The 17,048-nt window shown below is 39.6% G+C and overlaps 1 long non-coding RNA gene across 1 annotated transcript in view; it reads right to left on the bottom strand.

The window, feature by feature from the left end:
- LOC137189743 (uncharacterized) overlaps nt 1-16,617 on the bottom strand; it is a 118,128-nt gene extending 101,511 nt beyond the window's left edge. Inside the window, exon 1 of the long non-coding RNA XR_010929728.1 lies at nt 16,201-16,617. This is a non-coding gene — a long non-coding RNA (uncharacterized lncRNA). The remainder of the gene's footprint in view (nt 1-16,200) is intronic.
- Between the last annotated feature and the right edge of the window lie 431 nt (nt 16,618-17,048).

Here is a 17,048-nt window from a genome sequence, read left to right as displayed (position 1 = left end):
GATTGAATTGTAAAAATAGGGAGGATGATTGAAGATAATGGTGATAGTGATGATGATAATAATGATAATAGCAAGGGTGACAATAAGAGTAATTACTGACTGTGGAGGGGCACATGTGAAGAAAAGCAACTGTTGACAGTTCAGAGTGAGCCATCAGCAGAATTGAGTAAAGCTTATTTGATGCCCGTAGACAAGCCCTCAGCAGGAGGATCCAAACTGAAAGCCCCGCACTGCTGCCTCTCACAGAAAGACGGGAGCGAGAATAAAGGAAGAATAACTCAGAGGAAAAAGAGTGGATTGAGGAAGAGATCACAAAGACTAAGAGTTTGAAGAAGAGATAAAAAAAAAAAGATGACAAAAACACAGGCTGAAAAGACCGGCTGAGACACTGAGCCACTCAGCCGCACACCACTGTGAAAACCACCGCTCGGCCAAAATCCTCCCTTTTGATTCTATTCCACATATATCATCTGTCTATGAAACGATAGTCACCAGGCGTCCAACCCCCACCCTTCCACCCTCCTTTGAGACAACTTTTCCCAAATCCCTGGATGCTTGTGTGAAGGCTTGCACACTCCCCTCTGTCTGAGCTGTTATTATTGGGCTGGTGCTCTGCCATATCAAACCCCAGCCAGTTAAAGATTCCCCAGAGGAGAAAACAGAGGGAGAAAACGAGATCTGCACCACCACCCACCGGTGCAGGGCAAAGATAGGAAAAAAAAAACCAAATGGCACCCTACTGGATGCTGCGATCTGCTAGTGGACACCCCTCAAAGACACCATCACAGGGTTTTTTTTTTAAACCGCAAGGCCTCAACCCCCAAACTGAGAAAAACAGGTTTTTCCCCAAACCAATTCTACTTCTGCAGCCTGCTCTAATCTCACAGACGAGGTGACTGGCCTAACCTTATAGGGGACATATGGGCTGTTTGAAGAGGAGCAGTTGTCATGCTCTGTGTGTGTCTGGGCTGATGAGGTCTGAACAAGGTCCTGAGGACTGCAAGATCAGGTGTTTTTACAGAATCGGCTTAGAAGTGTAGAGTTGCTCTCAGGTTTACCTGCTATCTGTCATGTCTATACACTCTGATACGCTCTAAGACATAATACACTCTAAGGCATTACCCTTAAGCTGAAGGAACATTTATCTAGAGTCAATTTATCCACTTACATTACTTATTTAAATATGTACCCTTGTTGCAAAGTGACCTTGATGTACGTAACTATCTCTGGCTTTATACAGCAGGCCACTGTGTTCAGTAAGAGGTTATTTAATTTCAATTTGTCTGGGTGTTCATATTCATCTCCAAAAATATTCACAACTCCATTGTGAATATGTCTCTATCTTGATATAAACAGCAACCCAAGACTTGATATATGAAAGTCTTTCACAGAAGCAACTGATGTTTCAGTTCATTGTTGTTTCAAACATTCGTCAATAATGATATGTCAATTCTTGTTCACCTTTAATGGAGAAATTGCCATAAAGGAGGGGTCACATTATGATTGTTGCGCCGATTATAAATATGATTTTGGTTTGACGACTGATCGGACCAAGTTGGTCCAACACTGCTCCGGTCTTGGTCAACTGGTGCTGACATTAAGGAAGTAAAAATAATACAGTGTGGTGTTGAGGGATTCTGGTCATGTGTCTTCAGATCAAGCTGCTGCCCATCATTACCATTATTTTAAATGTCTTTGATATTTATGACTATACATCAGAGAAAATGACTTGACGTGTGTGAGCAGGAGAAATAAACTGAGCACATTTACACTGACGGTGAAAGCAAATTTGTTTGGGTTAATCATCGCTGGCAGTCCCTGTCTCCAGCAGATGAAGGCAGTCCGTGTGAATCTGGAAGTTATTCAGTCTTAACACACAAGTAGGAAATTGGTTCTGACACAGGCTTTGAGGAAAAAATGACATAAATGTACTACTTAAGTCCAACCTCAACAGTTGGGATGTGATAGTGCTGTGGGGAGCTGCTAGCTAATTAAACCCAACAGGAATTACTTGCTAGCTTATGCTTTAAATCAAACTATACGAATTATTGCATTGTAGTAATTGTAATAAAACTGTAAGAGTGCAATTTTGGCCATGAAATGTAACTAGTATCCAGTAAGTGCATCAGGCTCACCATCGGCCCCATGAAGGCAGATCAGTCGGTCTTTAGTACGTAAAATCAGTTTTATGGAGCAGAGGCTTGTGGTTTTTACTTTCCATTTTTTCCATATTTGAATTTGGAGCAACTGATAACAGCACAGCCCAAAAAAGAAATCTTGTCATCTGTTAAAACTGAACTAAATTCCTTTGAAAAGTTTGATTTTCAAAGGATTTTGATTGATGTTAGATTGTAACCTTGATTAGCATGTGATGACTACATTACAACACATAACTGGTGCTACAGGATCTTCTGGACAGTTTTCTTGGAAAAAGCATTTATATATATTACAGTGTTAAACACAGTTGAATTCATCTATAGCCGAAATGAGAGAAGATCAGATTCCTTGCACATCAGATTTATGTAACACACACACACAGCAAACAAAAATCAAATTGGGTCACTGTCACATGTAGTGACGGCCTTAAGCATCTGGGGGCCTGTTTCAAGACCTAAATAGCTTGATCAAGCTGGGCAGGATGTCGGACACAGAAACAGTATAGAGCATCCGGTCAATTTTTAAAATAAATCACAGTGTGCAGAGTCACGATTGTATATCTACAATAAACAAAATTAAAACAGACAAATAAAGAAACCATTTAACTATGTAGCCTAACTAACCATAGTAGAAGTACAAAAATCAGGGGAAATGACCAAATCAGCAAAATCTGAGCAAGTCAACAAAATTGGGCAGTTCCGTTGCGCCGCTACTGCAGTAATTAACAAATTCGGCTTTGCCTTGAGGCTACCGTAATTACTGTAGTAGCAGCTGGCTTGACCGCAGTAAGAACGCTCTGCTTCTGAAACGTTACCGTTGGGGTATGAAGCCGTGTGGAGGATGGAACAAACCCGTTTTCAGTGATGTGAAAGCAGAATAACTCGCTGACTGCAGTGCATGAGAGCGACCACCAGCACTCTACTGGACAGGGACCCGGACCTGAAGCAGCATAATGAACGTTGAATTACTAACTGGTTCTAACAGCAATTAAAGCTGGCTGTCAGCTTTGAAGCGGTGTCCAGTGTGTCATCTTTGAATGGAGTAACCACAGCTCGCCACAATATATATTTAAGAAAAAAGCTCCTAAATTATTAAATTCTTGCATGTCAATCGGGGACCCTTTGGGAGGACGGCGCCTGTTTCTATTGAAATGGATGAAACATAGCTAAGGCCGCCAATGGTCACATACAGTGGCAACATATTCTATGAGGTTACACTGTCATGTTCATCTTCAGCCTAAAGTTGCTCTTGCTATGGTTTGTTGTAATGTCATAAAGCTGCTGCATTATTGCATCTGAGCAATAATTAAGTGATTTTACACCACAAAATATTTATATTTCTGAACAAGTCATTACATGTATTTATGTTAAATCAAATTAAACTGGCAATTGGGTGAAATTTGATGTCAGATTTCTCCCAAAGTGACAATATTCTGTCATTTTAACTCAATTTTTCCAATTCTCATTGGATAAAAAGAGTGAAATGGTCTCACCCTGCATTCACAGATTCTGTCACTTGTTAATAAAGATGTGATTTTAAGACTGAAATAAGCAACTTGTTAACTTTCAAAGAAGTGAAAGAAACTTGCTTGTGAACCATGGGATCAACAGTGTGATAAATATTATCATGTGAGAGGCTGTTAGCCTCAAGCTGTCATGTTGAACTGAATTTTTCCTCACACCTGCCAGTATGACAGCAAGTTTCCTGAAAATACAAAAGATAAAAAATAAATCCCTGAGTTGCAGCAAAATATTGTCTGTAAATCATACAAATCATTACAATTTAACAGCAATATTTATTTTTTTCTTGGCCAGACTACAGTGTTCTGTCAAATCAGAGAGTGCAAGGGAGATTTCAATGAGAAAAAGTTGTCTGCAAGGCACTTGAGAGAAAATAATCAATTTTGACACGGAAAATAAAATAAGAAAAAAAAAAAAAACCTGACAGTGTTTCCGACAGATACATCAGCGAGGTGTTGGCAGAAGAGGGTAAACGTTGATTCAGCCACAGGATCACAGGCAGTTATCTCAATCCTGCCTGTCATTCTTGTTGTCCAAGGCAATTCACTCTGTGGTAACAGTCTGTGTTTAACCTCACCGGGTAATCGAACACTTCTCATTCAGAGCACTTGATGCGGCCTCCTGGTGCAGAGGGGAATCAATATGGGGAGCATTACATCTAATCAAGCACTGATTACTTTCTCGACATTGATTGCAATTGGCTGGCATGTCATTTAGTTTTGTAGAGCGTGTTTGGTTTCCATAGATTTAAATGATCACCCAACACAAACTGACCTTCTATTTCTAAAGCTCAATCACTTTTACTGAAACAAATCACATGCAATGTCACAGCCCACGGGTAGTTGTTTTGTTAAAATAAACACGATTACCACAGGTTATTTTGGCAGCTGCTTGTTCAGACTGTTAAAATCTGAAATCACCATTTATCCTGTTTACTGTAGGTTGTGCTAATCAAAATTTTGGTCTTGATTGGAATCCCACCAGCAACAATTTATGTGTACTCACTGCGAGGGATTAAGCAGTTTCTTCAGCCAGACATAAAGGTCAACTGTGATTTAAACCTGCAGAGCCAAACTTTTACATAGAAATGAACATCCGTTAAATTCAATCCCTTGCCAAACGAGTTCACACAATGCTGATTAAGCTGATCAGCGCCAGGTAAATCTCTCTGTATTTCACAACATACCAGAGATTTTGATCTGGTGTCGGGTTTGACATTCCCACGCTGGCCGGATGACTGCATACTGCACATGCTCTATCGGCAGGACATGTGCTAACTTCTGGTTAGCTCTCTGCTAACTTGAATAGGGATAAAATAATTTTATCGTGCGGCTCTTCTAGACTTTCCAAATGTTATCAGACCGAATGGATTAAATTCTGATAGTGAAATGAGTCATTTCATGGGAGTTGTGTGACACTAAAAACAATTTATCCACCGTTTTGCAGCCAAAAGAGTAGCAACGGAGTAGCCTATGACAGAAGCATGTGTCAACAGTGTTTTTGTAATTACTCTCACTGCCAGAAGGGGAGACAAAAGTCCCGCACTACAGCTTTAAGCTTTTTTATACATCAGTGAAAAAAGAACGTAACCATTACCACCACTGGTCTGCGAGGAGACAGACTTTCGCAGCTTTGTTTTCTTTTCATTTACAGACTGTGGACATGTAGAGGTTGAGGGCATGTCAGTACATTCCTCTGCAGTGCAGTAATCACTAACACTGGAGTTCACAGCACTCATTCTCCAGGGAAAAGAATGTGACATAAATCAAACCTAAAGTTACATGACACCCTTGTTTGTCATTAATGAGACATCACATACTGTCGTAGGTTGTTGTCCCAGCAGTCAAATGTCACAACCACAAATACCATGAACGCATTTTATGCGGTATTGCATCACAATGTCTCAGCTATGAGCCATGCAGAGACAGACATCCCAAGAGGGCTGGCTGGTGATTACTGTTACAGTAAAACACATAAGCAATCACTATTTCCTCACATGTATTTTTAAAAGCATACGAGTATCCAGGTATTCAGTTTCATCCTGCATTCAATCTCACTCAGGATATGTTTACATAGAGTGAGGAGTGGCAACATTATCCAAGGTCCCCAACTGTTTCCATGCAGGTGTGTCCTTGCTGAATAAACTCAACAGTTGAGGAAGAACCCACTTTGGGCTCGGTCTGCCTGGACACTGCTGCATTGATGGATTTGGCTTCTATTTCTGATCAACGGTAGAGCTGGAACGATTAGTTCATTAATCGATTAGTTGATTATCGAGACGAAACAGTATGAAAATTTCATATCATGATTATAGTGACCAAAATGATCACAGTTATCAGTATTATCGCGGTATTGTTAAAATGTGCTGAAAATGGTTAAAAAGTACGATACATACACAAGTTTTATATTGAAAACCACAAATAAAATTAGCAGCACTATGCATTTTTGTTTGTATAAACATTAAAATAATAACATAGCTAATACCACATGTAAACATATGGAAACCATATCAAATGTGCATTAACATCAAAGATGGCACCATGTGGCCATGAGAGGTAACTGCACTCTGCACTGCAGCAAACAGGAATGTCTGTCTCGTCTATTGTATGTATGTACTGTATTCCTGTTCTCATTAAGCTATCGCTTTTCTTTCTTCGACTTCTTCTTGTTGTTCAGCAACAAACAGGAACTCCTCAGCTGCATTCAGACTGAAAACAGCTCTTTGTAAAAGAATACGTGGCTGTGCTGGTGTGGGCATGTTGTGCCAATCCAGTAAGTACGGTTGGAGTAACAGATCATTGCATTTAAAGGCTGATCAGAAAAACACAAAACAGTGGTTTGTAATACCCAGAGTGGATTTCACAACTGGAAAGTTATCACATTGCAGCCCTGATTACTAGTGAGCACATCTGGAACACATTTGTGTCTGCAGACTTCCAGAAAAAGTATGAATGGAACTGCATGTGGGTCCACAAGACCACAACTGTCCATGGATGCAGAACGCGGAAAGCATGAATTGGCCTTGAATTAGTCAATTATTCCTCTTAGAAGTCTGAAAAATGCCTTCCGCCATGTTTTCACTGAAGCAAAACAAACCCACTTTGCATGCTGTGCCTGTGTGTCTGCGTCTGGGAGACTGTTGCTAACTTTGGTTGATGCTGGACAGTATTAAGCTCGAGTCAGTAATCAAACATGGTTTTAATGATAATTAAAATTTGAAAGTAATACTAACCATCAGGAGTCTTACCAAGGTTTATCGTGAAACAGGTAACCGTTTCATCCCTAGTTGATTAACAGAACATTAAACTGCAACTATTTTAATAATCAAATGTTTGCTTTTGTATTTTTTTTATGTAGAAATGCCAAATATTTGCTGGTTGCAGCTTCTCAAATCAGAGGATTTGAAGCTTTTCTGTGTCATGTATGAAAGTAAATTGAATTTTTTGAATTTTGGACCGCTGATTGAACAAAACAAGACATCACCTTGGACTCTAATAAATTATAATGGACATTTTTCTCATTGTCTTAAATTTTGCAGACAAAAGGGTTAATCGATTTATCGAGAAAATATTCAGAAGATTAATTGATAATAGCTGCCCTAATCACCAGTAAATGAAGATGTGAGCAACAATACAGTTTATCTTACACATCATGAGCCTTCGATTCACTTTCATTTCATTTAATTTGACTAATTACTACATAACTTGAATTGAGGACACACATGTTCACATGGTAGGCAGTGATCAGAAAAGCGTTTACATGCCACATTATTCCGGTTCCTATACAAATACTCAATCAGCATATTCAGGTTTCTGAAGCCAGGACTTGATTGGTGCTATTGGAGGAAGGCAAACTTTTTGCCCCTTCCAGCCCTTGTTCTAAGCTAAACACATAATACCCTGTAAGTCTAGCCTGGTTCTGCTTCACATCTCCGATATTTTCAGAGATCCAAATAGGTCTTTTGTGCTCATTGACTGCTGAGCCAACCAGTCAGAACTTTCTTAGGCAGGATTACAAATGGGAACATCATCTTCCGACATAGCTACCTGCAGAGCTTAATCCATGAAAAATAGAGACAGAAAATTATTGTAAAAATGGCAACAAGCATAGCTGAGACCGACATATCTGCACAGGTTGTGTCGAGAAAACAGTAACTCTTAAATCTGCATATTTCTTTAATCATCATAAAAACAACTGGACTAATTGCAACTAGCAACACTGTCACAGCTTCCCTGTCATCTGAAAATGATGCAGACGGGATGAATACCTCGCTCTGATTAGTTATGGCAAAATGAAACAAAGAACGCCTTCACGCCTAAACAGAAACTGGCTAACATAAACACAATGTCACGCTGAATGAATGTTGGAGGTTTCCTTTCATAATGAGACAGGTGACCTTGGCTGTGTGAGGAGGAGATGATGCTCTGAGTTGTTATTCTGCTGCATTAAGACTTCACATCTCTGACCATGAGTGTTTGATCTGACATGTTTGCTCAGAGCGATCACATCTTGGCAGTGGTAGCAATTTCTGTAAATGATATGATTTCAACCTGACTCCTTGATCTTACAGGAAACATTTACACTTGAGATTATACAGTACCCCTCTGTATTTTCTTTCGTAATACTCTTTTCTGTTTGTGTCGTGTCTCATAACCAATTGAATCCTTTTTTTTTCCTTCCATCTGAATTGTGTTTGCAGACATTTAGTGAATAAGTAAGGCATTTCTGCCAATTCATCACATGCTTTTCAGCAGAGATGTGAATTAAAGTTATCCAAGTACTTGAAAAAATGTTGTCTAAAGAGGTAAACAAGTTGCTTTGAATCAACCTTGAGAAAATTCAATTCAGCAAACATCGCTATAAAAACTGCAATAACCTGTGAAAAGTTTGATCAGAGCTTTGAAATCTACTATTTTCTCTCGCCTGCTTGTCAACCTCTGACAGTAACCTTTTCATCACGTTCCTGCAAATATTTTCTTTTTGACTAAATCTTTGCAATAAAACTGCTGTGTTCTGAAGTGTGGCTGCTGGCAGCGGGTGAAAGCTTGTTCTCTCTGCATTCGATCGGAGGAGAATTTAAGGAAACAACTGTTTCCTGGCATGCTTGAACCCTAAACTAGGTGAGAGGCTCCTATGATTTATTGCAAGCGTCCAGTTCACACTAGGAACGTAGGCTGCCTTGCCCGCCTCCTCCACTCCCTGATAAGATTCGGTGTTCATCAAAATGAGGCCCATGTTGCTCCACATTAGTCTTTATCTTGGGTGGGACTATAAGTAACAGGATTCACCAATACCATGAACATTTATCTTATACTCAAGTAAAGCATTTTGTTTTTTTAAGTAGAACTGATATTAAAATTAATTTTTGCCATTATTTTTGAAATCAGTACAACTTGGTCAAGATTGTAGCCTAATCAAAAAGAGGGAATTTAAATTTAATTAATTTTTTCTGCAGTGTTCAAAAGGGAGTGTGAACCTTTGGTTCCGACTGATAATGTTGGTGCTGTAATTTAATCGGTGCAGAAATAGAAATATCACTTCAATTCCAACTGACACATATACAGTTAACCGACTGGGTGGAAACGTTATTAGCCTTTGTCCCATCTGAGATGTGAGCACTTTCTGTAGTACTCAATGTCATAATTGGAATCAAAGGGTAACATGTGGAGTGCTGAAGGTACAATGCTACCCGTTACTGTGAGTTTTGACAGTCTGGTCATTTGTCACCACATCTGTATCCAGGAAAGAGAGATAGCTAATGCTAGCTGCCTTGGGCTTTCTATAATGTTCAACAAGCATTGAAATAACATGAACGAAAAATAACGACTAGTGGGAATCAGGTTTCCACTTGTTAGCTTCTACTTAATGAGTGGAATATACTCTTAACGGCCGGTGGGTCCTCCAAACAGGTGAATGTAATATAAAGGAGCAGACGTCCATACAGGACCAGGATGTGCTCTAGTCAGTAGGACATCAAAACAGTTGATAGCACGTCTGCTAACAACACCAGCCCTCAAATGTCACTCAACTACTGCAACCGGAAACAGCCAACCACAAGCCAGAAGCCTGAACATCGTTTTTATTTCAGCTGTTTACAAAATGATGGGATACTATTTTGAAAGATATGTACAATAACTGCAATATCAACGTAGATTACATTTCCTTTAACAAAAAAAGGAGAATTTTCAGCTATAGCCTTTAAAATTTGATTGATTTTTATACATTATGCAAGTTTTTATGCAAATAATGTACACATGAGTGAAGAGGCAGGAGGTGAAATGCTGCTCCAAGCACTTTTTTTGCCAATCTCATCCCCTGAAGGATGTTAGGGACACAAAATCAATACAGGAATGAGAAGCCAAATCCTCATCAACCAGACGCTTAACTAGAATGAAGGAGCTATTTCATATGCATTGGTCCTGTTTAGGAGTCAGGCATGAGCCCTGTGGTAGAAGAATGATATCACCGGGCCAGCATTCCTTAATTGAAACCACTAGCTCCCCAAGCTATCCCATTACACCAGCCAGGTTGGGGTTGCCAGGTCAGAGTATAAGAAAGCTCCCATGTGTAATTTATGGCGCTCTTACCTCAGATAATCCGTACATATAAGCTGTGAGGTTATGAAGCTACAGGCTCCCTACCCATCTGCAGCCAATTTGGCCCTTGCACAATCCTCCTTAAATCACACAAAGCTCCCAGACCTTGCTGACTGGACTATAGAGGAGGCAGAGGAGTCCGTTTTCATTTGAATTCCCTTCGCATACCCCTCCTGGTAGATTTAAGGGGGGGAAAAAAGAGACCATGGGCATTAACTACCTGAACTAGTGATCCTCTTTAAAAGCCCACACCCTCTGCTTTTTCCTCTCGCAGCAGTAAATTGCCAAGGAATGTGGCCCCAGCACCAGATCAATAAAACTTCTTTGCAATTTAACAAGAACAGATGTTAGCAATCCTACTAGGTATGCCCTGCTACATTTTAAGTGTGATAACCATGAATGTTTGTATGTGTGTGTGTGTGTGTGTATGTGCAAGTTTTTCAGGGAAGCACAAAAAAAAAAAAAAAACATGGGCTCCTGCAACCAGCCCGTTATCTCAGGCATCAAACATGTGATCCTCTCTATCTGTGAGATTATAGGAGCTTAATCACTGTGAAGATTACCCTTATCAGAAATCACATTTTTTCACACTGTTTCAATTATAAGGACAAACTTGGTGCTGGGGACAGGGAGTTGGAGTAGGGTGGCACTGAAAATAGAAAGAGATGATTGGTCCATGTGAATAGAGATGCCTGCTGGCTGTTTTCCAGCTGTGCTAACATCTTTATCTGAAAATCATCTTTAAAAAGAGGAATACTGCTCAGTTTGAGAACTGGGGAGACTTTCATCTACATATCTGAGTGTGACTTGTGTTGTGCTGGTTTCTCACCAAAAGTCATTGGTCACTGCAGATAAATCTGGAGGTTGGAATCATAGCTGCACAGCTGTCCTTCAGGATTTGGGGACCCATGGTTGCTATTTACAAAACAGAAGGTTTCTATTTTTACACCTCTGCCTCAAATCAGTACCCTGTTCATAAATACACTCCAGAACAATACATAAAAGCATTTCCTGATCTGCCACCTCGATCAGCAGGACTGTCAGTGTCCTCCAAAACCGTTACTAATCACAGTTAAAAAAAACATAAAAAGCACTTTTTGATGTGACAATTAAGGTTTGGTTATGTTTAGGCACAAAAACAACATTTTGGGTTAAAATAACAACATGGTTAAGGTTAGGAGAACCTTCATTGTCATGGTTAAGAGAAACCAATGTTTCGACAATCTCCTGTGAAATTTTTTGACCCATCCAACCAACCAAACCAGCATCGTCTCTATCAGGATTTGTGGCTCTTTAACAACATCGCTGCCTTTGTTCCTGACAGACAAGATACCTAAAACAACTTCTTTTTATATGGGAATTGTGACTCTTAAGATCCCCTCCAGACTCCTGTTAAGAACATAAAAATCCTCTGCTTGGAATAATAAATTGTGTCTGACATGTTTTTCTACAAAAAAGTTCAGTTACCATATTAAAAATCCTGAAAAAAGGCATCTTCTCTGTCTACCGCATTAAAAATCCAGACTCTATGAATATGCAAATACAGTTCATTTCAAAAGTTTAACTGCTGGACACAAGCTGTCTCCTACAGTACTTCACTGAAATGAGTCCATTTCCAGCATATGTGAACTGGAGACTTCAAGTTTTGAATTGTATACTGGACCACGACTGGTTCCAAACTAGTTGTGATGTCACAAATCATGCTCGTAGGTATGTGCGTTAAACTCAAATTTTCAGTGAGCACAGAGAAACCTTCCACTTTCAGTAGATGAATATAAAAACAGCCTTCTAGTGTCAAACTCTGCACATACATCATTCTGCACAGTCAAACTCAAACAGAAAGAAGTAACAGAAAAACACATTTATTACTGGAAGGGGACTTTTAACAAAACAACAAATGTTATTTTTGTGGTGAGTTCTGTGGATGCTTGATTCTGGTCACACTTCTTACAGTTTTCCAATGAACTGTTTCTGTGGTTAGGATAACCCATGACTACTAGCTGAATGAATTTATATGCTTAGTCTACAGATACTTTTTACAGATGCTTTGTTGTTCATAGTTCTGCAAAATCATTCTATGCCTGAAGCTTGCATATTACTGTCATCTGAAACATTCTGTATCTTGTATTGGGTCATTCGTGCCTGTGTTAAACACAGTAACCACGACAAGGTTTCTTATAGGTCTTATGAGGTTTCTTTTCAAATGTCTTTCTTCAAAATCTTGTCCAAAAAGCATCAAAGCTATAGCTATTTATAAACTCTCCTATTAACACAATATATCATGAGTAAAGCAAGCTTATGTAAAACATGACAGCGCTTTGAAATCTTAAGAGGGTCCAAGGAATAGATCAGTAATTCAATTAGATCCAATGCAAAGCAAACCGCACCTCTCACAGGGACTGCTGGATGCCTTCCATCCATTCTTTTACACTTTATTAGATCCAGTTGTTGGAAATTAGATTTGGAAATTTTATTCTATGGATTTAAATCATCCACAGTGGGAATGTTGAAATTCTCTATAAAAAAAAAAAAGGGTCAGCCGGCATCCTTCCACCAGTGACCTCACTGAGGTCAGGTTTGTTGTAGGATTGGATCAGAATGGGCGTGCAGTACTGTGGGGCCCGCTTTAAAGTTGGTGTGTAAACATTACCAAGTGAGGTGAGACAGAGGAATGGGCTCACTAAGCCTTGTCTGACAGCATTATCATGGCGATTGGTAACAGTGGAGGGCACTATGTAAACAGCTTTCACACAGATGCCGATAAATCCAGAGCCATTACAGGCAGTAGTGAGGTGTCGGTTTGCATTTTAACTGCTAGTTTCTATAGAGAAGCTTACACACATGCAAACACTCTCATGTATGCACACCCTCATGCATGCACTGAGCGCACACACACACACACCATATACGTAACACACATACACATTGTGTGACAGAACAAACAAAGTACGGATATCTGCTTCTGTTGCTAGGATACCAGTTTTTCTGGCTCCTAAGTAAATCAGGGTGACTGGTGGCACAGACGGCTGTGAAAAATTAACACAAGCTGTGGAAACAAAGTAAAAGTAACTTTTAACTTAATGCAAAAGGAAAGCAGATTTTTTCAGCTGGTTTTCAGTATAGCTGCTGCAGCTGGTTGTGTCGTAGTTGACTTGCAATGTAGAAAAATAAAAAAAAAAAATGCAAACTGCACACTGTGAGCAAATGCATGTCACTGTGTCTGCTGTGACCCGTGCCCCCGCTCCCCACACCTCCATGGTTGGACTGTTATTGAGCAATTATGGCCATTGATTTTCTCTCTCTCTTCTCAGCACACCTCTGTATGACAGCTGGCCTTTATAAGTGGCCTCACTGGACTCCTAACAGCTGCCCTGTGTGGCCACCCTATTTGCTCAAAGATTTGGCCAATTTAACTCGCTCTTCCTGCCCTGTCCTCTCAAGGTGTACAGTACGGCTCTTTGAAACAGGCATAACGGATGCTTGAGGAAGAACTCAACCTGTGCGGGTTTTTATACATCATCCAAACCGTACAGAATATTCCTCTATCTTGCAACCAGATTATCATCGCACTAATTTTTAAGATACTGGCTGTGAGATTTTCATTTATCTCCAAAATTTGAAGCCACCTACAGCCTGCATATCACATCAAATGACAACACACGTCGAGAAATAAACCATTTACAGGAGCTTCACCTTCAGCTGTTCACAAACTCCTTTTCAGTTTTCAATCAAAATGCCATACTGACATATGTTTGACAATCCAAGGCCATAATTCATCTTTGCACAGACTGCAACGCCGCTTTTATGCACTGAAACAGCTTTTTGTTTCATACAAGCTGGAGCTTTTGAAACTGACAGCGAGCTCCCAGGGAAGTGGAGTCTGAGTCAAAGCACGACATCGGAACATATTTTTTGTGTTGACGCTGCTAGCTACAAGCTTTATCACTGCTGTTATGCAAACAGTAACTGGGTGGCCTTTTTTTTATAAAAAATTACTTCTGCCACTTCAAGGTTCCATGTTGTTCTCCCTGCATGTCCAACTTTAAACACGTCTCCAGAGTTCCCCACATCACTGTGAACTGAACCTCCCACCTTGGCAGTTTCTACAAAGTGAGCTTACTCAGGACTCCAAAACAAATTGCTGCAATTGCAATAGAGTGCAGAGGTTACAGCAAAGACAGCGAGCAATACAGGTCAACACCAGTCTGTTGTCAGCACATTACTTGGCAACTGTGCTTCCACACATACCTGAGTGATTTCACCAATAATGGCTTCGTTAGAAGAAATAATATTCAAGAATATAAGGATGGATGGATGGATGGATGAATAGATTCATTGATGTGTTGTTCACTGGCAATGTTAGAAATTCAACATTCAAACGACAGAAAATTTAACTTCAGTCAATCACTTATTCAAACACAGAAATCCACCTGATATGCAGCAGCAGGCAAAGACATGTCAGCTATGCAGCAGATGGCTGTAAACTATGAACACATTTGAAAAATTCACAGGCAGCATTTTTTTTTTTAAATGAAATGTTAAGGTTAGATGTTTAAACATAATTATAATATGAAGAATAGTAAAGAAAGCTGTCACATTAACCTATTCAACTTTTGTAGAAAACATTTTTCTAATGTTTAGATGGATATGATGCATATGAACATAGATGAATGCGACTACTTATCCTATGTGTGTTAACTTCCCAGTTAACTAGGGCTGGGTTGTATGGCTTAAATAAATATTATGATCAATAAGAATATGTTTCACAATATGGTAAATGTGTACGAAACCACAAATAAAATGAAGCAAACTGTGCTCCCCTGTTAGGTATTAAATCATACAAAACTCTTCATACATGTAAAAAAAAAAAAACCAAAAAAGCCTTTATTTGTTTGGATTCACTCAAGTTTTCACTCAAGAAAACTGCAGTCAATTGTCAAGAGTTGTTAGATGCATTTATTTTTCACCACTAAAGCATCTTCAGTTGATGCTTCAGCTTGTGATCTACTGCTGCTGACAGCCACACCTAAACATGAGTCAGAAATATGCTACAATGAAATGGTGTGTGGTTGAAGAGGACACTTATCTTCATCATCTTTGTAATTTTTTTTTGAAAATGTTACATAATAATCACCATAACTTTTCCCAAAGTAATAAATATATACCCAATATATAATGCGTGCTGGCTGGGAAGTGTGCAAATAAGTGAATTTTCTAAGCAAATTTAATGAGTTAAGTGAACGCTCAGTTGGACAATCAGTCAATATGTGCATTTTATAATACCTGAAATGTTTCCACAACTGAAGAACCCAAGTTAACAGAACTTTCACACTTTGTCATGAGTCACATGTAGCTTAAGTTTTTATGTTTTTGTTGAAGCAAGAGACTGACTTGTTTTGTACCTACATATAGTTGGACACCTTGAAAATAACAAGAATTTAAGTTTTTACAGTGTACAGTGTGACAGTACAATCTACTAGAGACCTGAGTTTACATTAATAAAGCCAAAGGAAAGCTCCAAGGGCAATGCAGCAGCTCCAGAGAATATAAGCAGCAAACACAAAGCCATAAAATACCACTCAGGCATGAGTATTCATATTTCAGCACAATGTAAATCAACAGCATATAAGCATAATTACACACCTGGCAAACAACAACCAAGACAAAATTAGTTCACGCAGCCACCACAAGACATCAATTCATAGTTCAAACAAAAGCAAATAATGAACACAGCTTGATATCAGCAGCAGATGAGCAGGAATTAACAGCCAACAACCAAAATATGGACCAGCAGCAGGTTTGTGTCAAAACTATTAACAGCCAACAACGTCAGCATGGCAGCCATGTTGACAAACAGACACTCAACTAGCTAGTAAACAGAGCAAGTGGAGACACTGATGTTAACACAGGCAGCAAAGTTTTATTACCTGTGTGAAGTGAAGCTATGGTCATCTGAGATGTATCTGGCTGATAGTGATGAGTCGGTATTATCACGAACTGCCAGCGGCAAGACAGGACAGGTAAACTCCACTTCCGGTTGAAAGTGCGCAGTTTGAGGCCAGTTAGTGAAACTAGCTAACGGCCGTCGAGAGGAGTAGTGATGAGCGCGACAAAAACACGATTATTTCCTTTATAAAATTGTCCAGAAGCAAAATGGTCGGACAATTGGCAGGTGAGCTTGATTAACTAAACTGTGAGAAGAAAAGTGAGCAGGCCATCATCAATTTAAATACACCATCTTGAGGCGCCCTAGTAACCGACAGTTGGCCAGTGTGTAGGATTTAGTGGCATCTAGCGGTGAGGTTGAAGATTGCAACCAGATGAATACCCCTCCCCCCTCCATTCCCTTCCAAGCATGGAGGAAATCCTACGGTGGCCGCGAAGCTCGCGAAAAACGCGCAAGGCCCTCGCTAGAGTCAGTGTTTGGTTTGTCCGTTCTGGGCTACTGGAACATGGTGGCGCAACATGGTGGGCTCAGTGAAAGAGGACCCGCTCCCTCCGTAGTTATAAAGTGCTTATTTTCAGGTGATTATACACGAATTAAAACATATTTATGCATATTATATTCCATTTTTGCCAAATCTGTGCCTATGGTGCTATTATAGGAATATTATACTACTACTAATACTGGAATACTAAATGATTGAAGTCTTTTAACTATTTTGACACAGTGCATCAGGTAATATATCCTGGCACAGTGGTAGGTAAATGTGCCAAAACTGGCCCTCTAGCAAAAATATTTGGCCCCCTGATGAAAGTTGAAGTTATGACTTTC

This window comes from Thunnus thynnus, chromosome 9 (assembly GCF_963924715.1).
Source record: "Thunnus thynnus chromosome 9, fThuThy2.1, whole genome shotgun sequence".
Lineage (NCBI taxonomy): Eukaryota > Metazoa > Chordata > Actinopteri > Scombriformes > Scombridae > Thunnus > Thunnus thynnus.
The sequence above is the reverse complement of the archived record's forward strand: the minus strand, read 5'-3'. Positions and strand labels throughout refer to the sequence as shown.